A 12,960-nucleotide genomic window follows, 5' to 3' on the forward strand; every position below is an offset into this window, starting at 1 on the left:
TGGCCCAAAGTAAACACCTGCCAAATAGATACATTAATGATCTCTTACACCCCATGTTGGTGTGTTGCATTTTTTGCATACATATTGTAAGCCATTCATAAATTCGACTTTATTGATTGATTGGTTTCATTGTTTAGGCTTTTTGATTTAACAAGTATAGAAAAGGGAATAGCTCAAATTAGTTTTGTTAGAATTGATTTCAAACTTCAAAGCTTATTTGATGCATTTTAAGGTAGAAAAAAAATTGAAAGACATGTAGTATGCATTACCTACTTAATTGAATTTTTTTATCCAAATACCCAATTTTTTCAAATAAATACTTAAACTAACCAACATTCCTATGTATTTTCCAAACTAACTCATTTTCAAAAGAAAAAAAAAATTTATATAAAGATGGCGTCAATTCAATTGGCAACAATGTAAAAAAAATTAAGAAAAGTCGTCAATCCAATTGACGACAGTGTACAAACATAGAGGAGAGAGAGAGTGTATTTTCTCTCCTCTGTATTTGTACACTGTCGCCAATTGGATTGACGATGACTCCTAATTTTTGTACACTGTCGTCAATTCAATTGGTGCCACATTTGTATTGATTTTTTTTAAAGTGAGTTAGTTTGAGAAATACGTGAGAATGTATGTTAGTTTGGGTATTTATTTGAAAAAGTCGGTTATTTTGATAAAAAATTCTACTTTGAAAGAAAAAAAATCAATATTGTTAAATTAAACACTATTATCATTTTGAAACTCAATATTCACGGATGTGTACGTGAGTTTTTAATGGTTATTATCTTTTCGATTTCAAAAAAAAAATTAAAGCATACTAGTATGTAATACTCCCTCCGTTTCTTTTTAATGGTCATTTTTTGACTTTTTATCCATATCAATAAAGTTAATCATTATTGTTACTTTTTAAATAATAATTCTTCTTTTATCTATAATACCCTTAATTATTTATTACATTTATTTTATTTTTTCTCTCTATGTAATAATTAAAAAAAATGAAACAGAGGCCAAGTGGTTAAATTTCCAAGTATAAGGCAAGATTAGTTGCAAGAGGTTTTCTACAAATGCCTTGTATCAACTTTAATGAAGTTTATGCACCTGTTGCAAGGTTATAAACCGTAAGGATTATTGTGTCGACTGCAACATACAAAAGATGAAAGATACATCAATTAGATGTAAAGTTAGCATTTCTGAATGGACCATTGGAAGAAGAGGTCTATGTCAGTCAACCACCAGGATTCGAAATCAAAGAGCATGAGCAGAAGGTGTACAAATTAAGGAGGACTATATATGGCTTAAAGCAAGCGCCAATGGCTTATAATAAGAGAACAAATAACTTCCTGATCAAGGCAGGTTTCACAAAGTGTGTCTCAGAGCATGTAACATATGTCAACAATGCAAGCATGCTCAGTCGAGTCTATATATGCTTGTATGTGGATGACTTGTTGATCACAGGTGAGGATGAGGCAGAAATAAATATAGTTAAGTATGAACTGATGCAATAATTTGAAATGTTCGACCTAGGGAACATTTCATATTTCTAAGAGATGGAGTTTAAAGATACAAGTGAAAGAGTTTTCTTGCACTAGAAGAAGTATCCTCAAGACATCTTGAAAAAGTTCAACATGATCAATTGTAAAGTAGTTGTCACACCCTTGGAGTCTGGAGAAAAATTGAGAAAGGATATAAACGATAACTTTGTAAGTGCAACATTGTAAAAACAAATCATTGGATCATTAAGGTATCTATGCACTACCATACCCGACATTTGTCCAAGTGTTGGGTTGTTGAGCAGATTTATGGAGAAGCCACAAGAATGTAATATCACTATAGTAAAAAGATTGTTGAGATACATAAAGGGAAAAATCAACCATGGCTTGTTAATGCCAAGGAAAAAGAATACAAGCACAGATGCAGAGATATATGGCTACACTGATTCAGATTTTAGTGGAGATCAAAACGAGAAGAAGAGTATTACAGGCTACATATTCCTGATTAGAGGTGCTTCAATCTCTTGGAGCTCAAGAAAGAAAAGAATTATGGTATTATCCTCTTATTAAGTTGAATATGTAGTTGCATCTTATGAAGCATGTCAAGCAGTATGAAGTTATTTGTAAATAACAAGTCAGTTATCGACCTGGAAAATCATCTTGTGTGTCGTGGTAAGAGTAAGTACATAGATATGAGGTATAATTTCTTTAGGGATCAAGTAAATAAATGAAAACTTGAGTTTGAACATTGCAAGTCAGAATGACAACTCACTGATATACTCACCAAGCCCTTGAAGAAAGTCAGGTTTGATAAGTTGAAGAGAAGCATTAGGATGAGAAGTCTTGAAACCATGAATTATGTGGTGTGTTAGAAGCTAGTAATTCATAGTTTAATAGGAAAATTTGTATTCGACAACGTTGTATTCGACCTGGTCGAAGTAGCTGTAGACAACATAGTTGAATATAGTTGAGTAGTGATCGCGACTTTATGAGTCGAATTGGGGTACAAACTGCAAGTGCACAGTTCTATCGCGTAGTTTTAAAAGATATCGATCCCACAGGGACTTATGAATCGATATACCGTTATCTAAGGTTACTTCGTAAAGCTAAGGCACGTAATACTTTGATTGTTTGGGGGAAAAGCTAAAACTAAAATAAGATCTAAAATAAATATCTAATAAGAGGATATCGGTATGTAGTTCGTCGTAATTAGGGAATCAATTCTTTGTTGGTTTCTTGGTTTTAAAATAAATCCTTTCAGTCGACACTATTGATTAAAAGTTTTATCTCAAACTCTCGCTCTGTTGAATAAATTATGATTTTATATTAACATAGCTGTCACTTATTAGTTAAGTCAAAAACCACTTTTTGAAAACAATAGAATCCGTAGAAACTCTTTTTAAGAAAACACTAATCGTTTAAACACCCTTATCTCAAACTCTCGCTCTGTTGACTTAGGTTATATAATTAAATTCAAATGCTTAACTCTCGTCCTCACATTCAATCTTTAAAAATACTTTTTGAAAAAGATTAGAATTTAATTAACTCTAAAAATTGCTCTCCCCCTGATCTAGAATTAATGTCCAATTTACACTGTCCAGTCAAAAACTCAAACTCTCGTTCTATTGCTTTTAACTTCTTTATGTCTTTTACTTTCGTACAAAAACCTTGTTATTAAACCTGTAAATTGAGACCGTAAAAAGAGTGATTTTAATTTTAAACTTAATTAAACCAATTTGGTTTTGATTCCTTCATTCCGCTTACTCTACATACCGATACCTAAATAAATCAGCCAGACATGCTAAACAGACTTAAATAATTATCATGCATAAACAGATTCATCTCAGGTAAATAATATAAATAAACAGTAAAGCAGGGCATATATAAATTCAAACAATAATTAAAGAACCTGAGAAATTAAATAGCAGTCTTGAACACTCCACCACAGGCCGGTTGGATTTGTTCTTGAATTCTTCAATCAAACAGGAAAAATAAAAGCGAAGGAATAAAAAAACTAGATTCTAACGTAAGGTTAGATCCGGTGAAAGGTACACAATAGTTTCCGGTGTAGAAACTATTGTGCGAAAAAGAATTAACTAAGTTCTGAAAAAGAAAATAGAAATTGCAAAGGAAACAATATAAAAATCGTAAAAGTAATGCTGTAAAAATGTGCTCGTACTGCTGGAAGAGAAAAATTGCGAAAAATAGAAAACGGCGAAGAAGCGTGGAACCGAGAGCTTTCCAAAAAGCTACTATTTATACTACTACTTTTTGTAACTGCTTCCAAGGGTTTTCCGTGTAAATGGTCTTCACGTTCCAAGGGTCAAGCGTGAAAGTAGCTTCAACGTGGTCTGTTGCGTTCCTGGTGCCAAAAATATAGGGGGATGGTGTGACGTCCGTCACACCATGTGTGACGCTCGTCACACAATTGTGTAAAGCGTGACGCTCGTCACAGCCTTTGTGACGCTCGTCACAGGCACAACGCCTGTGCTTTTTGGGCTGGGCTTTGCCTTTTGATATTTGCTTCTTTTCATTCCTTTTTGCACCTCCTTTTCTTCCTTTTTTTACTTGTGCTTCAAATAAACCACCTCAGATAAATAGAAAGAAAATACCGCGTAATATCTAATAAAATGAAATAAATTGAAGTAAATAATAATATAATTTAATTAAATTGAGTCCTAGAATGTGATACTATTTCATGTTATCAAGTAGGAGTTAGTTGTATTCGACAGTAGACGTTGAATGTTGTAAGCATGTATTCGACATAGTCGAATACTGCATTCAGTGAATATGTTGTAATGATTGTCTATATAAATACATGTGATGGTGTAAAAAAATAATAGCTTCATAATATAATTTCCAATTTTTTAAAATATAGTTTCTCACTCTTCTTCTTCTTGAAAACCCTAATTGTTCTAAGACATGTTTGGATTGGCATTTACAAACTTCATATGCACGTTTGTGTTACTTCAACATGAAAAATGACTTTTTTTTTAATTAGTTTTTCTTCAAAATCAACTCTCTTTTTTCTTTAAACAATTTTTATATAAGTTATAATTTCTAGTTTTTGAAATTAAAGAAATGATTCTACATTTATTACATTTTGGTTGTTACAACTCCCTTTAATTTTTCTTTCTTAATTTTCATAAATTGCTTCATGTTTAACTATTATGTTAATTAGTATTTTTATTTATATGTATTTAACTATGTTCATTTTAATAATTATACATTTAAATTCAATTATAATAAAAAAAAGTATTCAAATAATATTTTTTGGTAGCAATTAGAGATATCAAATGGGTTAGTCCATATAGGTCGGTCTTTCGGACCGGAAAATTATAAGACTTAGGCCTTAAAATTATAGTTCATATTTTTCAAGATTTTTTTAGCCTGATCCTAAAAAACCCTCTACTCATTAGGGTTAACCCGTATGGACTGTGGATAGTCCGTTAGACCCACTTAACTATGAATTTTAAAAAAAATATGAATATTTATATTGTCTTACTCCAAAATAACACATTGATTTTTGTTACCTCATTAAATTTTATATCTATTATATTCATTATTTCTCTTTTAAATCTTATACATTCGTAATATGAACACTCTTTCCGCGTATTCTATTAGTTTCTCTTATTTTAAATATTTGAGTATTAGTTTATACAATTTAGACATGGGATGTATTTAAAAACACGTTATAGTATTTATAAAAGATAATATAGTGCTTAAAAATGTATTATGTTTAAAATAATATAATTTTTAATTTTATTTATAATAAATATTATGGAATTTTTATTTTAATTTTTTATTAAAAAAAATTCATTTATGACCAGATAGTCTGAAGCCTATATAGGGCCAGACTCGAATAGTAACTTCCGAGCCCATATTACAACAGGGTTTTTTTGGTCAATCCCTAGAAAGCCCTAGGCCCACCAGGACTATCCCGTTTAGTGTCGGGTAGCCCATTTTGACAGCTATAATAGCAATTAGAGGTGGCAAACCTAGCATGCCCGCCTCATTTAGGTCCTTTCTGCAAAAGACCATAAAATATGATGGGGGCTAGGCGGACATAGTTGATGGTGCAGACCTAAAACCTTACCCTTCCCCATACAAAAGTGCGGGCGGGGCGAGCGCTAGACCTTTTAAGACTAAAACTGCATAAAATTATGATAATGCACATGCCCACAACAGTCCGCAAAAAATAAGGTGGGATGGGACGAACACATTAGAGGCTGATAGGGATGGTAGGGTTCTTACATGGTACTATAATACTCATCCCCATACCTGCGATTTGAAAAAATCCTCGTGCCCGAGCTCATACCCGCTCGGGTGCCAAAGTTAGCACTCGTACTCGTGCTCTATGGGTATGTAAGTATCCATATCCGTACTTGTGATCCACATTCCTATTAAAAATAAATAGATCAATTATAAAATATCATACAATTTTAAAATTTCGAAAACATAAAAAAGTTTTCAAACAATTTATTATTGAAATAAACGAACACTTATATTAAATATGTAATGGTTTAACATTAATATACGTTTTATAATTGATATACATACATTTTTATATAATAATATAAATAAAAATATATAAATAAAAATAAAAAATATATAAATATATAGTGTGCGGCTATATGGGATGGGGTGGGTACCAAGGTGACCATACCCACACTCATACCCACTTATTTTTGTGGGCAATTACCCGAGCCCATGCCCCTACCCACTTTGTTGGTAAATTTGCGAGTGTTCATTGAAGATGAGTCAAATTGTCATCCCTGGAGGATGATTGCCTAAATCCATGACCCGTCCCGCATTAAAATGCATGCAAAACAGGCATGCCCAACGGGCCAGACCCGTTTACCCCTAGTAGCAATTACTTCTATACTACTATATCCAAATATAAATCAATTTTGCTAAACATAGTTATGATGAAATCAATTATAAAATCAATTATGTCCACCATCAATCAAAAGACACACTTTCTTACCGATTAAGAAAATATAATAACTGAAAGAGAGAATAATAAATTTATCAAATTATCTTTTTCAACCATTAGTGTATTCAAATTAGTATTAATGCAAAGTAAAAAAAATAATACATTAAGAGTATTAGTTAAAAGGTATAATTGGAAGATGAAAATTAAAATTACTATGATAATCTAAAATGATAAGTATTTTGGAATAATTAATTTTTTTAAATATGACACTTATTTTAAAACGAGAAGAGTATATATATATATATATATATATATATATATATATATATATATATATATATATATATATATATATATATATATATATATATATATATATATATATATATATGAATATTTTAAACCATTCATTAAGGTCAAAAATCCTAATTACGAATGCATTTAAATATCATAAAATTTGTATGTGAACCATCTTAAAATCAACCTACTAAAGAAAAGATTTGGAAGTGAAGACAGCTAGGAGACAAAAATGCATGCTCCATTCCATCCCACTCAAAGATTTTTGAACTCAAGAGGTATTTGAATAATTTATGTTGTTTCATTTCATAAGGATTATAGCTAATGACTCATATTCTCTGACAATTTTTGCACATGAGATATGAGACATGTGTGTTTAGAGTTTAGACTTTCAATCTTCAAAACTTAATTCAGTTTAACTTTACAAACTTTCAATTATCACGTCTACTAATCTATTCTATTCAGCTCTTTGAACTTAAATGTAAAAAAAATTATTTGATTTTTCAATTTGAAAGCACTAACACTCATTCTTTTAACAAATCTTCACAAAATTTACAAAGTTTAAAAAATAACGAGCAATGCGGAAATTGGAAAATCCAATACCAACAATCGTTCACAAGCCCAATATACTTCATACTAGTCATACTAGTCGATAGTCTATTTTTTAATTTGGGGCTTACAATTATTTATACTAGAAGTTATTTTCCTCATACACCTCTATTGCGTTTTTCGAATATTTAAAAATATTATTTGAATTATAGAGTTTGGTGAGTGTAATTTTATTTAAAAAATAAAAGTGCTTAATACATTCGTATTCTAGAATAATGTGAATGTGTCTTTTTATAATTTTACATGTTCCTATTTTAGAATAAAAGGAGTGTAATTTATAAAGATAATATAAACGTGTTAAACATGTTTAGATTCTAAAATTAAGATGGGTGTTTTTTAAAATTACATGTTTGAATTTTATAGTTCAAATGGAGTAATTTTTTTATAAGAAAAATAGAAGCAGAGATAGAGAAATTCAAACCACACATCAAAAATACGATCTAGATTTTAGCATCCAAACAAAGATATTTTTAAATTATTGAATAACACACGAGATTTAGGTTGGAAGAAAAAAGGATTCTATGCACCAACTTTCTTTCTAAATTACACAATTGCAACATCACTTATATTTTAATATCGATGTAACAGTCTTAAAAAAATATTTAGATATAATTATATTATTGAAATATCAAACTTAAATTAGAGTTGTCTAATTGTAATTGAACGACTCCCACACATGAATGTGTTATTGCCCGATTTTCTTACCGCAACAAATCTCGACTTGTGTTGGGAGAAGGGAATGAGATAATTTCTCTTATTTCTATCTAGAAGAATTTAATTATCATGCATCTATAATTATCATGCCACTTTTACAATTTGTCTAAACCTCTTATTTTACTCTCCCATGTTTAGACTAAACCTCTATAATCATGGCCAAAATCTTATCACATGTCTAGGATGAACCAATCTTTCTCCCATATTTTCTCTCTCCTCCCTTTCGTTCTTCCACTCTGGTTGATTTCCTATTTTCTTTCCAGGATGTGTGTGATCCCTGTCAATAGGAGGTTCTAGTTTTAGTTTGGTATCTGGTTTTTCTCTTTTATTTAGGGTGAACCTAAGTCTTTCTTTCGCTTCTTCAGTTTTTTCTCTAAGTTTTGATTTCTGGTTCCTGGGTTGATGGAGTCCCAAGCACACCTTTGTGCACATCCTGTTATGAAAGGATCTAGAGGATCTGTGGAGCATATTGTAAGTTAGGAATGAGCCTAAGAGGGGGGGGGGGGGGGGGTGAATTAGGACTTTAGAAAATTTATTCTGATTTGGTGGATAAAGGTTCTTTTCTTTTCTGGATTGATATGATGATGAAAGCGATGAAGAGCGGAAAGTAAAGAACACCAGGAATTATATTGGTTCTCCTCACAACTTGAGAGTACTCCAGTCCCCTTACAATGTGTAAGAGATTTTATTATTGTTAGATCTCCTAAAGCAAGCCTCTAACTAAGTGATCAAGAATAATCCTCTTGAAAACTTAACTCACAAGAAAAGAAAACAATCATTCCTTTTCTTGACACTTATATCCAACAATCCTGGATAATAAGCAATACACCTAAAACCAAACAATCCTTGGTACTTAGGATTTTACAAAATAATTTTGAATGAATATGAATAATTGTATTGGACAAGACTTTAATCAATTTATTAGAATCTTCTTCTCTTTCAATATGAAGGTTCAAAACAAAATAATCTCTAAGTGTTCAAGAGTACTTTTGAAGAAAATGATATGAAAATTCCATTTCAAAAGTATCTGAATGAAAATATAGATGAAAATGAATGTATAGAGATTTTGTAAATTGATTTGAAAGAGGTGAATTTGAAATGAAAATATAAGGAGTATTTATAGTATGAACGCATCCCTTCAATCATAACATGGCAATGGTTAAAAGAGAAATCTGAGATTTGTTGATGAAAGGATGTAAGGTTTTGCCATGAAGAGTTATGATGAATTGGTGCAAAGAGTGGTGAAATAAAATTTCAGATTTTTCAAAAAATTTCCAGCATCAATCGATTGACCCTCATAACCAATCGATTTAACATAAACAAAAAAACTGAAAAATGCACTAAGATCAATCGATTGACATACAACACCTATCGATTGGTCTAGCCTTAAAAATGAAAAATGCTAAAACAGAAAGTTTGATCAATCGATTGCAACATAGCATCAATCGATTGACACGGCCAAAACTTTAAAAAATTTCTAAGTTTAAAAACTTTTGAATATGCAATGTTTTAAACATCATTTTAAAACAAAAAATCATGATAGAAAAAGTTTTAAAATGATCATATAATGCATGATAAAACTTTTGAGCACTAGGAATATATTGTCAAGAATTCCATATACCTTTACTAGATCCATGAAAAACTTGAGCAAAGTTAAAATGATCTTCTTTTACATTCTTTTGATATGGAGGGCTTGATATGTTGTCTTCATCAAAATCTTGTAGGAAGCTTGTCTTCACATTCTCCCCTTTTTTGATGATGACAACCATTCTTGAAGCTTGAACATATACTCCCCCTATCTCTTGAAATTAATCAAATGAAAAACTCCCCCTGCATAAAACAACACAAGCAAAACATACATGCATACATCTTCTCCCCCTTTGTCATGATCAAAAAGAAGGGAAAAGAACACAATAAAATCGAAGAGAAAAATAAACAGTAAACCACATAAAAGATGTCCAAATATTACAACACAAAGAACCAAACAAGTCATGCAGAACATAAAACAAGTATGACAAAAGACAGAATTGAAAAAGAACAAGTCTTAAAAACACCACAAGATATCCAATCACTGATTATTGTTCCCATCATTTGACCCACCACCTTGTGAAAACTCCAAACGATCCATCCTAGAAGATAAATGACCAATCTCAGTCATAACATCCGTTCGGAACCCTTTAAGATATTCCATAATAATTTGGTTGGAGGGTTGATCCGGTTGAGCTTCTGTAGGAGAGTTAAAGTCTTCGTCACTGTGGACTTCAGGTTGAGGTTCTTCATCATCATTGTCTAGGTATTTTATCTCATGGGTCCGGTGATTGTAGATAACTCCCGTCTTCCTATTTACCTGCTTGATACTAATCATGAAGGAAGGTTTTTCCATTAAGAAGCACAGTTCATTCTCCATGTTGATGTTGAAATGACGGAAAATCTTGGCCAAGAAATGTGCATATGGTAGACCCTCGGCATATTCATCATGGGACATCATATGTGACAGAATTGTATGCCCCCAATCAACACAAAAATTATTTTGGATGGCATATAGGAGCATCATTTCCGGATCTGTTATAGTGCAGTGATTGGAGAATCTAGGCACAATAACATATACCAGAAAATAGTGCAACATTCTATCATCAATAGAAAACTTTGTTGGGGACCAGTAAACACACTCCGGATTATCTCCTCAAAAACTCTTCTTCCTCTTGTTGTAAAACTGATGCTCAGACAAACGAATCAAACTATAGTAGAAAGCATGTTTGCTATAGTCTTCCCACGGAGCCTTTGTCCCAACAAACTTGTGACCACCAGTAGGAATTTCAAGAATAACACTTATATCATAAGCCATTAAGGAGATTGGAACTCCCTTCACCACAGATGTTAGTTTCCCTTTCTTCTTCACCATGTTGGAATAAAACATCTTGACCAATTCAGGGTAAAAATTTGTATTGTAACCAATGAGGTCACTCCATCCCAATTCCTCAAAAACAATAGGAAAACTGAACACATCTTCAGGAAAAGAAACAAAAGAGCCATATTTGGCTTCATGATTTTCTTTTGGAAGAAGTATGTCTCGTACCTTTCCTGTTGGCTCTTGGTAGTGAAAAGTCTTGACAAATCTAGAGGGCCTCTAGAACTAGAAGCCTTGCCTTTGCCTTTTCCCTTAGATGAAAGTTGAGAGGCCATGAAGGTTGCTTGGAGAAAAGAAAAGGATTGAAGGAGAAAGCAAAAAACCTTTGAGTGAATAAGACAAGTCGTGTAGAATGCTGAAGATTTTCTTGAAGAGAGATGTGGTTTTATGGTGGTAAAGTGTAGTAATGAGAAGAATCAAGTGGTTGGACCAAGAAAATAAAGAGCAATGAATAGAAATAAAGTGACATAAAGAGCTTTTAACAAAACTTGGTAAATAGCACTTACTTGAAAATAGGAAAAGGAGAAGGAATAGGAGAAAAAAGTGGTAAAAGACAAAAACGAATAAATGCAATATGGAAGAGTGTATCAGTAGATGTAACAGGAGTCACATGTGAAAAAAATAAAGTGAGAAAAAAAATTAGGAAAGAAATCATGCGCATGCTGAACACATAAAACAAAAAAGTTTAAAGACCAATTGATTGATGTTAGGGATCCAATCGATTGGTTGATGATTTTTTTTTAAATAAAAAAATAAGGAACCAATCGATTGATAGAAGGATGTAATCGACTGAATGAACTTACTGTAAAACAAAATGTGAGAAATAAAGATTGGGGTATTCACACAGTTTAAGAAGCTTAAATTGCATGTCGAGAAATAAAATGAATGCAAGTTAAAGAAACTGAGAACTGACGGTGGAGGTAAATACACCTCTATGGAATTTGCAAGATTCTGCAATGAGGTAGGTATAAAGCATGAGGCCATCGTGCCCTATGCATATCAGGATAATGGAATAGCTGAGAGAAGAAATAGAAGTATATTGAACATGACCAGGAGTATGCTGAAAGCTAAAGAAATGTCAAAAGTATTTTGGGGTGAAGCAACTTTGACAGTAGTATACATTCTAAACAGATGTCCAACCAATATAGTCGACAAGACACCTTATGAGGCTCGGACATGACTAAATCCAAATGTTAGTTATCTTAAAGTATTTTGATCAATGTGTTGCAGGCATGTACCTGCACAATTAAGGAAAATACTAGATGATCGAAGTCAGACCATGGTGCTTATAGGTTATCATTTGATTAGTGCGTACAAGTTGTATTCACTAAATTATGATAAACTAGTGATTAGTAGGGATGTTCTGGTGGACAAAAGTAAAGGGTTGAATTGGACTCAGAGGTCGGTTCGACATGAGTAAGAGACAGTCCCAACTGTGCTTGAATAAGATCAATAAACTGAAGCCACAACCACTCGAAATGAAGAACCACTTGAGCATAATGTTAGAAGATTTTCTAGAACGATAATTGGGTCAACAAGGCTAGTTGGATATGAGAGATTTACATATCAAGCTATTAATGCAGATGGTGACCTCATATAAGAAGTGATGATAATGGCTGAATCATAACCAATTAATTTGGATAATTCCATGTATGATTCAAATTGGTTGGCAGCCATGAAATAAGAACTAAGGGCAATTGAGAAGAACAAGACTAAGGAACTTGTCGAAAGATCTAACAAGAAGCCAATTGATGTGAGGTGGGTTTTCAAGCTGAAATAGAGGTCAAGTGGTGAAATTTCCAAGTATAAGGCAAGATTAGTGGCAAGAGGTTTTCTACAAATGCCTTGTATCAACTTTAATGAAGTTTATGCACCTGTTGCAGGGTTGGAAACCATCAGGATTGTTGTGTCGATTGCATCATACAAAGGATGAAAGATACATCAATTAGATGTAAAGTTAGCATTTATGAATGGACCATTGGAAGAAGAGGTCTATGTTGGTC

The sequence above is a fragment of the Lathyrus oleraceus genome, chromosome 2 (genome assembly GCF_024323335.1).
Source record: "Lathyrus oleraceus cultivar Zhongwan6 chromosome 2, CAAS_Psat_ZW6_1.0, whole genome shotgun sequence".
NCBI lineage: Eukaryota > Viridiplantae > Streptophyta > Magnoliopsida > Fabales > Fabaceae > Lathyrus > Lathyrus oleraceus.